General features: G+C 49.2%; 1 long non-coding RNA gene across 2 annotated transcripts in view; it reads right to left on the bottom strand.

Moving 5' to 3' along the window:
• The window catches only part of LOC144827694 (uncharacterized), a 61,584-nt gene that overhangs the window by 25,726 nt on the left and 17,358 nt on the right, over nt 1–18,500 (bottom strand). For both annotated transcript variants that reach the window (XR_013610309.1, XR_013610310.1), the window contains exon 2: nt 2,371–2,463. This is a non-coding gene — a long non-coding RNA (uncharacterized LOC144827694). The remainder of the gene's footprint in view (nt 1–2,370; nt 2,464–18,500) is intronic.

Raw genomic sequence — 18,500 nt, 5'->3', positions numbered from 1 at the left:
TGGAATACCCGTTACAGTGGACGACGGAACCGGTCAGGTATTTAGGAATTCAGCTCCATACGGACCCCGACGTTTTGATACGGGAAAATTATGGGGTTGCATTTATGAAGTTGGTCGACGATGTGGATGCATGGTGCAAGCTACCTCTGTCCTTAATGGGACGAATTGCCATCATGAAGATTGTAGTATTACCTAGATTCCTATTCCTGTTTAACACTATCCCAGTGGTCCTATCCAAGGCCTTTTTCAAAAGCCTGACCCAGGTTCTAATTAAACTTCCCTGGGGCGGTAAACAGCCCAGAGTCCAGTGGAAAGTTTTAATACTTCCCTACGAGATGGGAGGGCTGGGTGCACCGGACTTGGAGAAATACTACAGAGTTGCCCAGGCAGCGCACCTACACACGTGGATACACGGGAATTCTGATATACCCCATGTGATTCTAGAGCGCTTGTTTGCAGACCCGGCTCCCTTGCCGGCCACTGTGTTTTATCCAGCTGATCGCAGTGTTGGTAAGCTAGACTCGATTAAGACCACGAATCACGCGTGGCATGCACTGCTACGGGACAGGAACTGCGAGCTGCTATACTCCCCACATATGCTGATAGAGTGGGCGGTGTGGCTTGCCCCGCTGAAAGAAAAGGGTGTCATAGATGCATTGCATAAACTAGGAATTGCAAAGATGGAGGACCTGTTTACAGACGGGGTGGTAAAAACATGGGAGCAGGTCCTTTCCCCGGGCGTTGAAGCTACACTGCTATTACGCTTTCAGTTTCACAGGGTGCGCAACGCGCTGCTGGAGCTCTTGGGTGCAGATCTCACAGAACCACCGGAAATCCGGGAACTCACATACGTGATTAGAACTGCGACCCCTCGCAAACTAGTCACAAACTTACTTAAGATAGGACGGCAACAAAAGGAACAGCATGACTCGAAGGCTAGAATGGAGTGGCAGCGCGATTTACAAATACCAATAGATGACGCAATGTGGAACTATTGTTGCACAAACACGAGGAAGCTGTCTCTCAATGGAAGGCATAGGCTGATACATTTCAAATACTTGCAGCGTGTATATTACACACCAGAGAGACTTCATAGATATGGGCTTCGGGGTTCGGCTGAATGTGAGCGTTGCCATGCACAGGAAACAGACTTCATGCATATGGCGTGGAGCTGTCCTGGCGTTAACAACTTTTGGAAAGAGGTGTTCTCGGAAATGAGCGTGATATTAGAGATTGAGATGCCGGCTAACCCTGCGCTGGCGTTGCTGGGTTACTCCAAGCCACTTCCGGTTGCACTGCGACGACTGGCAGATATGGGCTTCTTAATAGCCAGGCGGGTGGTTGCTATACGTTGGATGAGGGGACCGTTGCCATCTAAGAGGAGATGGGCAAGAGATATGTTGTACCTACGAGCCGCCCTAAGAATTTTTGGAGTCTGTACCAGACATACTTGCACACTGGGGATAGTGAGGAGCTATCTCGGGGTGGGGGGACTGTTGGACAGGGAGTGCACACGGGGGACCGGGAGGGGACACCACAGAGTGAGGTAATAATAGACAGGGACTGATCGTAGAAGAGATTGGGCGGGTTTAAAAGAGGTGGTTATATGAACTTAAGAGTGAGTTTAGGTGGAACATGGAAAGAACGGACGAATGTCTGTAGGGAGGGCGGTGGCAGGGCCATGGGATTTAACCTAGTGTATATTTAGAGACGTGGAGATGAAGGGAGAGCAGCACTGCGCTGACTTGCTTGTTTTTTGATAGACAGTATATAGAGTGGAAACGGGTTGGCTCCTGAGTTGTGATAGGTGGGGCGGTAAGTTCCTATACTTCCAAGATAGTGGGATAGAGAGGCTACTACCTGGCGAGTTAAGTGGGTGAGGGCTGTTGGGGCTAGAGTTTGTCTTTTTGTGTATCGGACTTTAGCTTAGGCCTGCATCTCAGATGGGTAGGCGCAGCGATTGTTGACTAAACATTAAACACTTATATGCTTGGGCAGTAAGGCGGGCTCAGACCGCCGAAGCGGTGGATAACCTGGAGATACTACCTTAACATGTTACTTAACTGCCGCCGGACCTCCGGGGTGTCGGCTTATTGGCTGTGTATGATGTGCTCAGATGATGATGCCTTGTTACCTATGATATGCTGCCGGCCTCTGGGTTGTAGGCTGTATGTCGTGTGATCTGCTTACTACGTGAATAAAGGTTTTTGAAACTTAAAAAAAAAAAAAGAATGTAGAAAGTAGTCTACATTAGAAGAAGATCAAAGACTATTTTGTAAAACATAGAATTATTAGGAACCAGTTTGTAATGAATAGGAGCTGTAAAAGTTAGGGAAGTATAAGTATTAATTTAACAATAGAACAACTTACTGGGGCCAGCAGAAGAGCCTGGAAGGGACTGAGCCTCTCCACCTTCTGCCACCGGAGTCTCTGTCGCCGCCGGCGCCTTGCCCCTGGGAGGTCCTGGAGATCATGAAATAAAGAAACACAACATGGATGATTGTTTTTTGGGAAATATTTGATTTCTTTGTACTCAATATAAAAATTATGTCGGGGAAACAAATTAACATCAATTGCATCTGATCTGGACAACTAGGAAGATAGTAGTACAGTATTGCAGGATTCGCAGACCGTGTAATAGGAAAGTTATGTAATTCACTAACTACATCAACAACAAAAAGGTTCTACTACGACTGCCATCACTCAGCAGCACGAGACGTCGCGTGACAGACACAGTCCGTCATCATGATTGCAGACCACTAACAAATGTCCTATAACAAGTAATAAATAATATACTCAACGTATCAATCCACCACTATCTCTTCAAAGTGGCAGCAGCAGGAGTACAAAGAAGAACTAGACTTGAGTCTACTGTCTCTAGCATTACGCAGTAATGCTCTCAAATGACTAAAAAGTTGCAAACAAGTAAGCAGAACAAAGACAATTTTATTGTATTTAGTTAATTAAAACCTTTACAATATTGTAACATAAAACACATGATTTAAAAAGAGTACAAAGTCTCAAATGATTAAAAGGAAAGCTTTTGAAGTATCCATATAATTGAAATGATTGTGAGAGGTAAAAGGGGGTTCGGTGGATCGGTTCGTTACACTTCACGCATCCGGCTTCAGACCTTTAGTATCGTGTTTCTCACTAATTTGTATTAGCTGCAGTGACTTTTGACAGAATCTTGCAGCTCTGCAGGCTGTCTGCAATTGTTGACTGTTCAATGCTAGCATGACAGCCGAGCGACATGATCTAATTTTTAAAAAACGGAATGCGTGAAGGAGAAAGTAACGTCTCAGATTTTTCAGAGAGGGACAGATGCACAATATATGCAACAATGATTCTTCCTTTTGCCCACATAGTTTGCAGTCAGTGGTCGACCATGATTGCTTCCATGCTGGTGTATGTTCTTTTAAGGTGGAAGTACCCAGCCGTAGTTTGAGAAGAGTCTTTTGGGCGGCCGTGGATATATGGTTGACTAAGTAAGGTTGAGGCTCCATTTTCCCATACGTGGCCAACACCATCCACCCGTGTTTTTTGTTCACTGTTGTTGCTTTGTCTAATAGCCATGATCTTTGCTTTGCGGCTCCGTTAGTCACTTTTTTAAAAGCCGCGATGGTTTGGTTTGTGTTCCATGCCTTTTCCAGGTTGAGTTCTGACAGGGCATTCATGCGTACTGTGTTCCAGTCATTTTTTGATTTTCTCTGGTGATTCATCTCCATCCAACACAGACCCATGAGCGTGTCTTCTTGAGCTGCTCTCAGTTTCCAACATGTTTTTAAAATGGCCGCTTGTCTGACTTGGTGCTGATTTGTTAGACCAAATTCCAGGCGAATCTGCGATTGGGATACAAACCTCGGATGTGGAAAATGTGTTTGAACAGCTCTGACTGTTGCGTATTCAAGAAGTTTGCATCCTTACACCTGTACAATTCCGACCCGTAAGTTAGAGATGGTAGAAACTTGGCAGCTATTACCTTCAACAGGTGCGAGTTAGAGGGGCAATTCAATTTTATTTTCAGTAGGTTTAGTGCAAAACGTAGTTTGTTTGCCTGAGCCTTTCTGTGCAATTGGTGGTCTTTCAGGGTCCATCTGGAGTCGACCACTATGCTCAGATATTTGTACGAGGCAGACTTCTCTATGGTATTGCCTGAAATGTGCAATTTGAAGGGTTTCTTCCCCAATCGCCGGGCGAAGCAGACGATCTTTGTTTTTTTAGATTGATTTGCAGGCCCTGTGCGCTGATGTAATCATGGAGCTTTGTTTTTTTTGTTTTTTTTGTTTTGTTTTTTAAAACCTTTATTTTGCATGAATATCAGAACAAATACGGGCCCACAACCATCAGGCTGGCCACAATACTGTCGAAGCACAATTGCAAACAATGTAGTTCCTCAGCGGCATCAGGTAACATAGCAACAATCAATGGACGTTACACTGTATAGGATCACGTCTCCGAGGAAAAGGAGCATATAAGGTTAATTTTTAAAGTTTTTTCGTTCGAAATAGAAATCAATAAAGCATAAGAATTAAGGAGAACTGAGTCCGTATAATAACTTCTCGACATGGGCATGCTGCATCATCACTGGAAACCACAATAAAAGGTAACACCTCGGGCAAAAAGGCGGTACAAAGTAAAACAACAGGATAATCCGCCAGCATGTACGCACCACCTACAGCGCCATCCCCTACCTACTAACCCCTATCGTGGACCCAGAACAGAAACAGGGTAAGAAAGCGCAGAAGGATAGAAAAATTAAGGCCCATAGAAACTAAATAAAGAAAACTAAATCCCACCCCCCACCCTACACCAATGCGGAGGCTACGGCCTACCCCCCCACCAGTAAAGTGTCTGTCGCCCATTAAAGAACCCGAAATATAGACCAAGAAAAAGAAAGAAGGAAAAAGAAAAGTGGAAAGAAAAAGGAGAGAAAAACCCTCACACTTGAGATATAGGGAGTAGGAAAAGAATAAACTAATCCACTACTCCCGGAAAAAGGAAGGTGGGTAGGAGCCCACTCAAAATCAGATCTCCCGGACTCCCCAGCTGTATAAAACTACTACGCCGTGTACATAAATGCGAATGACATAGAACCAAAAGAGGGTCAGAATCAGTTATACCCAGATCCCGGGCCAACACAAGACCCGGCGCCCCATCCACAAGAGTAAAGAACAGGACGTAGCAATTAAAAATTAAGTGGGGAAAATCAGCACAATCAACGCAATTAACATAGCAAAACGCAGTTCAATCCTGGTCTCCGCCAGCCGATCAAGCAAAGCCAACGAGGAAAACACCTTCAGCCCTGGCCAGAACGACAAAATCCCTTCAGACATGGCCCTCGCCGCAAGCACTCCTCAGGCAGAACAAAGGAGCAAGATGGCCGATCTCGACAAAGAAGAAGCAGAGGAGGAGTCAATGAGCGTCCCCAGTCCACCACAATGTCAGCGTCCAAACCGATAAACTCCACTTCCATCGCAGGATGACACACACACCACCATTGTAGGAAAGAGGCTCCAGAGGCAGAAACAACGAGGGGGGTTATCAACTGGACGGTCGATAAACGGAGCCTCGGTAGCAAGTGCGCAGGCAAAGTCACAGATCTCGAAGTGGAAGGAAACACTGTAACCATAGCCTCACCGATAAGTAAACACCCGAAATTACTGCCAGGGACACAACGCTCCTCCGCCCTCTCATGCTGCAACCTTGTATCCGTTCCAGAAGTAGTTAGAGGCAGCAGGGGGTCAGCCAGCTCCGGTCGCGTAATGCCAGACGAAGCTCTCTCAATCTTCCATATCAGCTCTCGGATGGTTCGCCACCATGTTGCCCCCAGGTCTGTAAGGGCAACCAGGATATCCCCATAAGTCAGGTCGCTCTGCGACGTTAGCCGGTCCGCACCGCGCGGCGATGCACTCAGAGCAGCCTCCGTCTCGGGGACAGGCAGGACATCACATATTAGGGATAGGGAAGCAGCCATCTCTCCGTCGGGAAAGGCAGGCGCCATTATCACCCCGTCAGTGAGTCCACATTTGAGGAAGGGGGGCAATTTCGTTACAAAGAAAAACTAGCGTCAGAACCACCAATGGAAACGCGACCCCCAATCAGTGGGGCCGCGCAAAAAGAGAGTCTTCTCGCCGTTGATGAATGCAGGGCGGACCGCGGCCGAGGAGGCGCCCCAAGATGGAGTCCGTCCAGCGCTCGAGCAGCGTAGTGGATGGAAGCGCCGTGTGAAGGGCTCCAGTCTCGCAAACACACACTCCGTAGGCAGAGAGAGTCCCACTACACTGGAAAGGGTCTACTCCGTCCACTGCCGCGACCGGTCACGCTCCCTCAGCCAACAGCATCTCCCCAGCTCGTCCTACCAGCTCCGTCCCGTAGCGTCCAGCGGCGGCGATCAGCACCGGTCTCACGAGCCGCATCGGAGGTTGGCAAACGCTGCGAATTCTGCACCAAAACAGCCGGTGGAGACTTCAAAAGAACGCAATCAGCAACAGCGCGTTCATGTCACCGTTTCAGCACGGTGTAGGCGAGGATAAATGTCAGGATATCGATGCGAAAGCAGATGGCTTGCGGAGCCGGGAGCTTACATGTCCGTCCCGTCCGCCATCTTGGCTCCTCCATCATGGAGCTTTGTGATGGAGCGTTGGAGGCCCATCGGGGTCTTGCTGCACAGTACGATGTCATCTGCGTACTGTATGCTCCTAATTTTGTGCTGGGCTAGCTTTGGTGGATCAGTTTCTGTCTCCGCGATGCTCTTATCCAGGTCCGCTGTGAAGATGTTAAACAGCGTTGGTGCCAATACACAACCCTGCTTGAGGCCAACATGGGTGGGTATTTTTCTAGTTATTCTTTCTCCGTTCCCTAGTTTTATTCTTACCCAGGTGGATGAATATAGGTTGGTAATTGCCCGCAACAGCTTTGTTTGTATCTCCCAAGTGGCCATTTTTTGCCATAAGGCCTCCCTCGGGACTGTGTGGAACGCTGCTTTTAAGTCGACAAAACACGTGTACAGCTTGGTAGTTTTCTCCCTTGCTTTGTCGACCAAGAGGTTTAACGCCAGCAGGTTACATAGGGTGTTAGTTCCAGGCCTGACACCTGTCTGAGTGATCGGGAGGATTTTTTTCGTACATACCCAGTCTTCTAAGGCCGTCAACAAATTCGAGGCATAGATTTTGGCCTCGACATCGATGAGCGCTATGAGGCGATAATTAGCTGGATCAGATCTTGAGCCTGCCTTAAAGATTGGATGGAGGATGCTGCCTCTCCATGATTGGGGAATACTTTCAGACTGAAAAGCAATGTTGTATAGGGGGGTGAGATGTTCCGCCCAGTACTGACGATCTTGTTTAAACAAGGCATTCGGTAAGCCATTCGGTCCAGGTGCGCCTTTTGGTCTTAGGTTTTTTAGTATTTTTTCGACCAATGACGGCGTTATCCAGTTTACCTCGAACTGTGGATCCACATCTTGGTTGTTTTTTGGGTGTGGGGTCTGGGGGGGTTGTACTCCATGCAAGCGTGTTATTGCATTGTGTGTGTTCTAAGTACTGTATCCAATCGCCCTCAAGTATGTAGGCGTTGGAGACCTGAGCAGCTCCATTTGCGACTTTGTTTATTTCTGCCCAAAATGTAACACTATTGTTGGATTTGCTGAATGCTAATAGTGATTGCCAGATGCCAGTTTGGTGTTTTGATTTTTCTAACCATACTTTTTTTTTTTGTAATTTTGCCTTAGTTTGTATATTTGATTGGTTATGTCTTCACCTGTTATCTTAGCTGTCGCTTGTATTTTTCTGATTTCTTGGTTTAGAGTCCTTTTGTTGCATGCTATGCGTCCCAGGGACACTTGAGGGGCGTTGCCCAAGATCGATTGATGGCTGGGAGGTTTGTTGCCAAATTTTTCTATTAATGTTGTGATCAGGCTTTCCCAGTTGTCCACGGGTGATGGTGGGTCGTCTCCAGTCGCATCAGTTTGGGCGTTGTAAATGTGCATCATTATCTCTTTGATGTTATTGCCGTTCCACACAAGTCTCTTGAGATTGTACAGGCTTGGGGGTTCGGTCAAGACTTCGTATGCTGCGGCCCTTTTATGTTGGAGACTGAGTTCAAATGCTTGTACACTATGGTCGCTCTCCGTTCTATAGATGATTTTATAATTTACGATGGATTGCAAGACCGATAATTCCACAATGGTATAGTCCAGAACTGAGTGAGCTTGTTTTACAATTCTGGTGGAAGCTGCTGGTTGGTCTTGTGGGAAACGGCCATTCAAAGCGATCATTCCCACCTCTGCGAACATCAAGGCGCACTGTTGGCCGATTTTATCCTTTTTTCGATGATTAGTGACAAGGCTTGGGATTGATCCGCCTTTCCATTTGTTTTGAGACCTGGTTAGAATATGGTCCCTTTGTAACAAGAACATGTTCAAATCACCTGACACGACTATCCCGGCCTGCGGGAAGATAGATTGCATGGATTTAATGAGGGCTTTTGGGTCAGGATTTTCTCCACTTTGATCATGGAGTCTGGGTGAATATAGATGTTAAAGATTATCATTGGCGAGAGGTCTTGAGCCCTTGTAGGCCTTTGCCGGGGTCTTGCGTCAGATCTGTTTTAATACACTGTATCCATTGTTGGCCTGTGTGGATATTAACAAATGACCAAGCGATGCTGGTAGACAGGTAGATTGATAGACCTCCGGCGGCCCTACCCGATAGGCCACTTTTAGTTGCTAATAGTTGGGTTTCATTGAAGCCATCTATTTGCTGCGATGCCATTAGCCAGGTTTCTTGTAATAATAGGATGTCGAAAGTTTTTAGAAATGACATTAGTTCAGCTTCGTTTGTTTTGCCCCTTAGGCCATTGACGTTCCAAGAACAGGCTTTTAAGGTCTGTTTTCATGCCTCTTTCCTCCCTGCCACCAATGGATTTTGTGTTGGGGGTAGAATTTTCCGGCTTTCATTGGGTCCCCCTGTCTGGCCGTAATGGAGGATTCGTAAATTGGCCCATTCCTCCTTATTGGTGGCCATACCGCCAACGGCCCCCCGGAGAATTCCGCCTTCTGGTTTAGATCTTTTATCCATACGGGCGGCTAGTGGGCCAGGGTATCTTTCCGGCGGCACTAATTGTAATTCAATTCCCCAGTTGGCAAGCTCTTCTCTGTATCGCCACACTTCGTCGGCAATTTTGGGGTCCTGCCATGTTACTACTGTCATTTCTTTCCCATTTGTGTTGGGAATTATTTTGAATTCAATGCTGTGTATGTGAGTTGTATCCACATGTTTTAGCGTCTCGAAAGAGGTGGTGAGTTTTAGGATTGCACTCCGGTTTAAGATGTCATGGTTCCCCCTTGAACTGTAATGCGGTATTAGTGTGTGCTTTATTAAGCCCACCGAATAGGTAGTTTCTGACCTCCCATTCCGGTTTGAAAAGCGGAGTTGGTTGTTTCTCTTGGGTAGTCTGTCTGGGGTGCTCTGATTTAGGCCAAACGGCGGCTTTACACTCTCGATATCACAGACCGCCTGCTGTGCTGTTGGGTCCGCTGGGACTAGAGTATGGGGTCTTGGTTGGTAATGCTCTGTTGCAAATTGGTTCTCTTTGGGACCCAACACCGTTTTCGAGAAATAGTGTGAGATAGTTTTCTGTTCTGTATAATGTTTTGGCGCGGGAGAGCGAGCCGCCGATTGCATTGTTAACTGAGGTTGTTTTACAGTTGGAATGCTTAAATTTTCGATGGCAATTGTTGTTGTTACGTCCGGGGGCTGGGTCACTAACAAACAAACAAGTAAGCATAGTAGCAACGCCAATAACCAGGCGAGCACCTGGAATGACAGAAGCTATTTAAACATTAATTTACCTGCAATGTTATCGAATCAGCAGCATTCGTACTCTTCAGGAAAAAAATAGATTAGCAATATAACAGAGCGGAAGGAAAAAAAGTAGTTATTAAATAGCTACTTACCAAGGCCAGGGATCTCCACACCGAGCAGGTCGAGCATGTCATGCTCCCGGTCCAAGATGTCACTCCACCGGTGCGTCACTTGCTGGTAGGTGCGCCGGACCTTAGACTCCTTATACATGTGCCGGCACACCTTCTCCCACAGCTGGTGATGCTCCCGGAGGCCGTAACCGGAAGCAATCCGCCCACCTGCTGCCACGGTCTTAGGGAGGTGGACTTGGACAAAAACCATCAAGGTGGCCACCTCCACCGCAGAGAAGATTTCCCTGGCCTGGACTTCCTCCCCCCTCAAATGCCCGCAAGGGAGCCGGGTACGGGGTGCTGGGCCCTTCCCCTTGCCCTTGTCGCCTCCCTTAGCCATGGTCCTGGGCACAAGAAGAAGGAAAGAAGAATAGGTGTGAAAAAAATAAGAGAGAGAGCGAAAAAATAAAGTAGGTAATAAAGTAACAAAAAGTTAAAAAACACAAAATATAGATGTAGGAAATTGAAGAGAGAGATAATAAGCAAAAAAAAACAAAAAAAAGTTCAGAAAAACATAGGATTACAAAGATGTAAGATGGATAGAAAGGTAGCATGCCCAAAACCATAGCAGTGAATAAAAAACAAGATGGCCGCGCCCATAGAGGACCGCGTGGGTAAGTTAGCGCGATATTTCCCCCGCAAAAACGCCCACGAACACGTAATTGCGCGCCGCATACGACGCGAGCATGCAACTAGCGCCGGGAAATGGAAACATGTCACGCAAACAAGATGGCCGCGCCCATACACGACCGCATGGGCAACCTCGGGGTCGGTGCGCTGCAAGCGGTCCGCGAATAACCAAAAAAACGCGCAAACACGAAAAAAAAAGAAATCAGCAAATTCGCACGAATTTGCGGATTGCAAGTTCAATTTCGCATGAATTCGCGTCCCCCAAATCTCGCGAAATGGCAGAAAAACGAATTTTGGAAATCTGAAAGCACTTAGCAGGTGCAAAAGATCAAGCTAATTTGTAACCATTCCCTGTAGTGCTTCCTGAGGGGCCCCTCCAGAGTTCAGTTGCCTACTTTCAACTATTCTCTGACCCTGCTCTGACCCTCAAAGCAGGGTCGGAGAATAGTTACAAGTATGGCACAATGCTCCTGTAAAAAAAAATAACTGCAACAGGAAGCACTTACAGCTAAGGAAGCAGGTGCCAGACTTGAAGCACAAATTCAGTGACACATTAACCAGCCCCAAATTAATTCATCTCAGTTGAGGCTGGGCAGGTGTGCTTTCCCCCCATAATCTACAGTGGTGAACAAGAAGGTGGTAGTGGTGAACCAGAGGGTGGCACTGTTGAACCAGAGGGTGATGTGACGAACCAGAGGGGGACAGTGATGATCCAGAGGGTGGCAGTGGTGAACCAGAGGGTGCTGTGATGAACCAGAGGGTGGCAGTGGTGAGTGCTGAACCAGAGGGTGGCAGCAGGGGTGAACCAGAGGGTGCTGTGATGAACCAGACGGTGGCAGTGGTGAGTGCTGAACCTGAGGGTGGCAGGGGTGAACCAGAGGGTGTCAGTGGTGAACCAGAGGGTGGCAGCGATGAACCAGAGGGTGGCAGTGGTGAACAAGAGGGTGGTAGTGGTGAACCAGAGGGTAACAGTGGTGAACCAGAGGGTGCTGTGATGAACCAGAGGGTGACAGTGGTGAGTGCTGAACCAGAGGATGGCAGCAGGGGTGAACCAGAGGGTGCTGTGATGAACCAGAGGGTGGCAGTCGTGAGTGCTGAACCTGAGGGTGGCAGGGGTGAACCAGAGGGTGTCAGTGGTGAACCAGAGGGTGCTGTGATGAACCAGAGGGTGGCAGTGGTGAACCAAAGGGTGGCAGTGATGAACCAAAGGGCGGCAGTGATGAACCAACCAGAGGGTGGCAGTGATGATCCTGAGGGGGCAATGGCGAACCAGAGGGTGGCAGTAGTGAGTGCTGAACCTGAGGGTGGCAGGGGTGAACCAGAGGGTGGCAGTGATGAACCAGAGGGTGGCAGTGGTGAACAAGAGGGTGGTAGTGGTGAACCAGAGGGTGACAGTGGTGAACCAGAGGGTGCTGTGATGAACCAGAGGGTGGCAGTGGTGAACCAGAGGGTAGCAGTGGTAAACCAGAGGGTGGCAGTGATGAACCAGAGGGTGGCAGTGATGAACCAGAGGGTGGCAGTGGTGAACAAGAGGGTGGTAGTGGTGAACCAGTGGATGACAGTGGTGAACCAGAGGGTGCTGTGATGAACCAGAGGGTGGCTGTGGTGAACCAGAGGGTGGCAGTGGTGAACCAGAGGGTAGCAGCAGGGGTGAACCAGAGGGTGCTGTGATGAACCAGAGGGTGGCAGTAGTGAGTGCTGAACCTGAGGGTGGCAGGGGTGAACCAGAGGGTGGTAGTGGTGAACCAGAGGGTGACAGTGGTGAACCAGAGGGTGCTGTGATGAACCAGAGGGTGGCAGTGGTGAGTGCTGAACCAGAGGGTGGCAGCAGGGGTGAACCGGAGGGTGCTGTGATGAACCAGAGGGTGGCAGTTGTGAGTGCTGAACCTGAGGCTGGCAGGGGTGAACCATAGGGTGGCAGTGATGAACCAGAGGGTGCTGTGATGAACCAGAGGGTAGCAGTGGTGAACCAGAGGGTGGCAGTGGTGAACCAGAGGGTGGCAGTGGTGAACCAGAGGGTGGCAGTGATGAACCAGAGGGTGGCAGTGATGATCCTGAGGGTGGCAGTGGCGAACCAGAGGGTGGCAGTAATGAACCAGAGGGTGGCAGTGATGAACAAGAGGGTGGTAGTGGTGAACCAGAGGGTGGCAGTGGTGAACCAGAGGGTGCTGTGATGAACCAGAGGGTGGCAGTGGTGAGTGCTGAACCAGAGGGTGGCAGCAGGGGTGAACCAGAGGGTGCTGTGATGAACCAGAGTGTGGCAATAGTGAGTGCTGAACCGGAGGGTGGCAGGAGTGAACCAGAGGGTGGCAGTGATGAACCAGAGAGTGGCAGTGGTGAACCAGAGGGTGGCAGTGGTGAACCAGAGGGTGGCAGTGGTGAACCAGAGGGTGTCAGTGGTGAACCAGAGGGTGCTGTGATGAACCAGAGGGTGGCAGTGATGAACCAGAGGGTGGCAGTGATGAACCAGAGGGTGGCAGTGATGAACCAGAGGGTGCTGTGCCCATACACGACCGTATGGGTAACTTCGCCATGCAAGCGGCCCGCGAACACGCAAAAAGCCCCGCGAACACGCAAAAAGCCCCGCTATCACGCCAAAAAACAAAAATTTGCAATTTCGCACGAATTATACGGATCTTGAATTCGCTTTCGCACGATTTCGCGGACCGCGATTTCGCAGATTTCGCCCATGCTTAGTAAATATATATTAGTCAGACTAGTTGTTAGTTCTGTGTGCAGCACCTCTATTCTATCATTATGTTAGGAAGAATTCATTTCCCCAGCAATCTACCCCATTTCCTGGATGGGCTTAATTGTCAGAGCGAATAATTCAGCTATCTTATCCGGAGACTGCTTTAGTGTCCCCCATCTAATTCTCCTCCTATTATTATTTTTTTAACAACAAATTGTATTGATTTTTCAAGGTACCATATGGGCAAGCCCAGTAAGCATCAAAGCATGTGAAGATACAATATATACACTAGCAAGGCACCGTATAACATCCCCAATGAAGTCTGCAGAACAGGAGACCCTAAACCTCCTCCCCCCACCCCCAACCACGCACCATACAGCATTTATACAACATTATACAAACGTAGTGTAGTCTTGCTCCTTTACCTCTCCACAACACCATTATCCTATATCGGTGAATTGCTCACAACCAACCTATCTATTGGGTCATGGGAAGCCAATGACTCCAGAAGTGACAGGTCTATGCCGCGATACGTGGCCCATCTGGACCAGATCTTCTTGTGTTTTTGCGGACATCCCCTAGCTTGAAATACTGCAACTTCAGCAGACAGACACCTATCCATTGCTTTCTTCCAAGTACCTATACTGGGTGGGAGTGTTGCCTTCCAGTGTTGTGCAATGTCGCGTTTAGCTAGTGCAAGCCCTAAAAACAATAAATGCCTTTTATATCTGTTCCCCCCAATGTCCTCGGTACTGTGTAGGAGTATCAATCGGGGGCCTGCAGGAATGCACCATGCCAGCACCCTCCCCAAACAGGACCTTATGCCCGACCAGAAGTGTTGTAGTGCCACACAGGTCCACACCGTGTGGAGAGACAACCCCTCCTCTGAATCACATCCGAGGCACATAGGGGACTGAATAGCCCCCATCTTGTAAAGGCGTAAACGTGTAAAGTAAACCCTGTGAAGATATTTGAACTGGATCAGTCGATAGCAGGTGGAGACAGCAGAGTACCGGGGGCTAGCCAGTGCTTCGGCCCAGTCATCATTCGTCAATGTGGGCACATCTGCTTCGCACGCCGTCCGAGTCCGGTGTAAAGTGGTCGTGGAGTGTGTGGTCAGTGTTTGATAGATTTGACAGATCTTGTGGGCACCTAGATCCCCCATGAGCAGCCGGCCCTCCAAAGGGTGGAACTCCGGGAGACTCGTGAGGCCCCTTTTCAAAGGGGATATAGCGTGTCTTAGTTGCAAATATCTGTGAAATTGCGTTTTATGGATGCCAAAATCAGCCTGTAGCTGCTGAAAGGATTTGAATGTGGACCCCTGCATTACGTCTACCAACACAGAAATCCCAATGTCATCCCACCTGCGGAAACCCGCCAGAGGCGCGACTGTCCAGAGGTGTGTGCAGCGCCAAAGAGGCATAGCACCAGTGAGTTTGACCCACCATCCCATCTGTCGGACCGCTCGCCTCCAGATCTGAATGGCCGTCCTACATGCCGGGGGGGAGTTCTGTCAGAGACGAGGAGCTATACAAAAAGTGGAGTAACGGAGTTTCGGCCAGGAAGAGTCGCTACACAGCAATACCACCAGTCATTTATCACCAGGAGATGCGATGCCTGAAAATACGCCTGTACATCTGCCGCCGCTATCCCCCGCAATAGGTAGATTAGATAAAGGTCCCAAGCGCCACCCAAACCGCTCCACCTCCCCAGAGAAACCTATTGAGTAATGCATTAATTTGACGAAACCAGGATGGGGGATTGGAAAGGGGTACATTTGCAGCTTATAGAGCAGGCGAGGCAAAGACACCATTTTAAAAATGGCTGATATACCATATAATGAGAGAGAGAGTTGGGACCACACCGTCATCTCATCCGAACTGTAGGCAGTAACGGCGCGATATACCGTGACCAAGCTTCGGTTGCGCACCTTGTAATAACTACCTCAAGGTACCGGAAGCCTGACTCAACAACCACAAACTGCAAGGCCTAAACTTGGGATCACTGGTCCCCACAAATTGGAAACAAAATGGCTTTGGATGAGTTAGTGCAGAGGCCGGAGGTCTCCCCAGAGGCCCTCAGAATCTGCAGTACCCGGGGCCCGGAGACCCATGGATCCAACATAAAAAAGAGGGCATCGTCCGTGTAAAGCGCTATCCTATCCGAGCACTCTGGAGACCAATCCAAACCCCATAGGCCAGAGTCCAGGCGGACCCACACCGCCAGAGGCTCAATAGCCAGTGCGAACAGCAGTGAGGAGAGCGGACAACCCTTCCATGTGCCTCTCCGAATGGGAAAGGCGGCTGAGCAATGGCCAGCCACTCGGACCGATGCAGTGAGGTGCGTATAAAGCAATTGCACATAGGCCCGGAATTGGGGGCCCAAGTTAACCGCCTCCAAGAACTTAATAAGGTACATCCAGCTTAATGAATCGAACGCCTTTTCGATATCGGCCAACAGGGCGGCTGGTTCAGAACGTCCGAGACGGTGAGCCTCCGCCACCGTGTAATGAGCTCGTCTGATATTATGTCTGGTAGAGCGCTGTGGCATGAAGCCTGACTGGTCAGGGTGTACCAGTGTACCAGCTCCTGTATACAGGTACGGAGGCGGTCCGCCAGGATTTCCCCCAGCAGTTTGGGCTCAAAATTTAGCAATGAAATGGGGCAAAAGGAACTCGGGTCGTCCGGCGGGCTGCCCGGTTTTAGAAATTACTACGACCTCTGCATGTCTCCAATTCAGAGGGAGAATATACTGCTCCGAGGTGTCATGAATCACCTCGAGCAAATGAGGCCCCAGAGTCTCCAGATGAGGTCTCAGGAAGTCACATGGGAACCCGTTCAGGCCCGGCGCACGGCCAGGGTGGATGTTGGAGAGAGCCGACTGCAGTTCTTCCAACGAAATAGGCTCCTCCAGGGCATCACGCTGCTCATCCGATAGGCGGTGGGGAGGGATGTCCACTAAAAAGGCATCTATGAGGGTTTTGGAGATAACCTCCCGTGCTTCATACATAGCCATGTAAAAATCAGCGAATGCCAGAACAACCGCCTCGGGGGATGCACAGGCAACCCCCGCGGGGGACCGCAGAAGAGATACCTGCGTCGGGGCCACCCTAGTCTGGCAGAGCCTATGAAGCATTTGGCTAGACTTATCGCCCTATTGGTAGATCCTATGCTGGTTGGCCAGCTAGGCGTCCTTGGCACAGTCCGTGTGGGCTTGATGGAGCATTTGTTGAACATGAAGCAGATTCCTGCGGGCCGCAGTGTCAGAGCCTTCCACCACAAGGGATTGGAGTTATTCCTGTCTGGTCTCCAGGTCATATACCTGGACCAAGCCGCAACGCTTTTCCCCGGTGCGGTAGTTTATATCTGCACCCAGAATTTTGACCCTAACGCTTCTCATAAAACAACTGAGGACTGGCATAATCCGACATTGTATCTGAAGAAATCGGTAATTTTCTGACTTAGCATCTTCCTGTATGCCTCATCACGGAGCAGCCAGGGGGACATACGCCACCTATAGGGGGCCCTGTTAGCAGTCGCAATTTAAGTTGGATCGGCGAGTGGTCCGATAGGCCATAGGGCAGAATGGATGTATGTGCCACCCTGTGCATATACCTATGTGGAAGGAATAAATAATCTAGACGTGAAAGAGTGGGGTGAACCGATGACGCGTATGAAAATCCAGCGTCCGTCGGGTGTAAGGCACGCCACGTGTCCACACATTCCAGAGTATGTGCGAGTACATTCAATTTGGTTATGTAGCGGGGGTGTATCAGGTTGTCGGGCTCGCCACCTATCCAATGGACCCATAATATCATTCCAATCGCCACCCAATACCATAAGGCCACCCGGGAGGTCCCCCCAAAGCTGCGTTATTTTATCTATAAACGTCTGACCAAGAGGCGGAGGGCCGTACATGCTACCCAGTGTAATGTGTTCTCCGGCCAAGGTACCCGAGACCACTGTGTATCAACCCCCTAGATCAAGACAATGTCGTGTGATTTGGAGTGGCACCCACCGGTGAATGAGAATGGCAGTCCCCTGTGCCCCCGTGTAAAGCCCGAATGATAAACTGTGGAGTATCCACACCGGGCTAGGCAAGGGGCCTTCGTGCCCAGGAGGTGTTTTTCCTGGAGCAATAGGACATCTGCTGCATACCACTTTGCCTGATGGAGCACTGCCCCTCGTTTAACTTTACTAAGCAAGCCACGCACATTCCAGGCAAGAATATTGAGTTTCCCCCGTAGGTGTTCTCCTCCTATTATTAGCGAGAATTAGATTGCTAGCTACGGGGGTGCTGGTATCCATAGAATTGCTTGGGAGCTGTAGCTCCAATCTCAGGGCATTATGTTCGCTGTCCTGCCGTGGTGGGACAGCGAAATCAACCACCCATTTCCATGATCTTGCTTCAACTAGAATATAGTCCAGCAGAGAAAGTGTCCAGGTCTAGTAAAGGTTGTCTTCCCTGATCTGTCTGACTTAGTATGGCCATTGCAAGCTCTCAAAGAACAAGTTAGTGTAACAGCATTGATCTGGAGTGCCAGCGGTGTCCAAGCCTTGATTGCATGAATCTGAGGGTCGGGAATTAACCATAACCGATCCTCAGCACTACAATTTGTAACAGAAGCGACAACAAGGGGCTCGACTGGCAGTTAAAGTCACCGCCCACAACCAATCTTATATTCGGTGGAACGGTACTGATGAAGGCGTTCAATTGCTCAAAGGTCTGTGATTCGTAGCAAATACTTACAGGGCGGGAGTAAATATTAATAAAGGCAATTTTGAGGCCTGGTGGAAAGGTAAGTATAGTGCACTGGATGTCATTAGACTGGGTATTCAAGTGGTCCAATGAGCAGTCCAAGTATGTGGCAACCCAGGTGCTGAGGCCCCCAGAGGTTGTTAAAAATTGCTTACCCCGTCCTCACAAGGCCATCCCTCACCCAGGTTTCCTGAAACATGCAAACACCATGGGTACCCACAAAGAGCCGCCAATCTGGGGAGTCCAGTTTGTTTTTTAACCCGGCAATGTTCCAGGATAGAATCCTCAACTTGTGGTCAGAAATAGAGTGTTCACCAGAGGGAAGATGGCTATTAGGATCTGAGCTTAAGGTACTCTCATGCTGAACCAGAGGGGCAGCTTCCACTCCTTCCCCAGGCGAGCCACTGCCTGATGTGCCAGAGAGTGGGGAATCGTGCACAACCA

The sequence above is a fragment of the Lissotriton helveticus genome, chromosome 4_1, assembly GCF_964261635.1.
Source record: "Lissotriton helveticus chromosome 4_1, aLisHel1.1, whole genome shotgun sequence".
In the NCBI taxonomy this organism is placed as follows: Eukaryota; Metazoa; Chordata; class Amphibia; order Caudata; family Salamandridae; genus Lissotriton; species Lissotriton helveticus.
The sequence above is the reverse complement of the archived record's forward strand: the minus strand, read 5'-3'. Positions and strand labels throughout refer to the sequence as shown.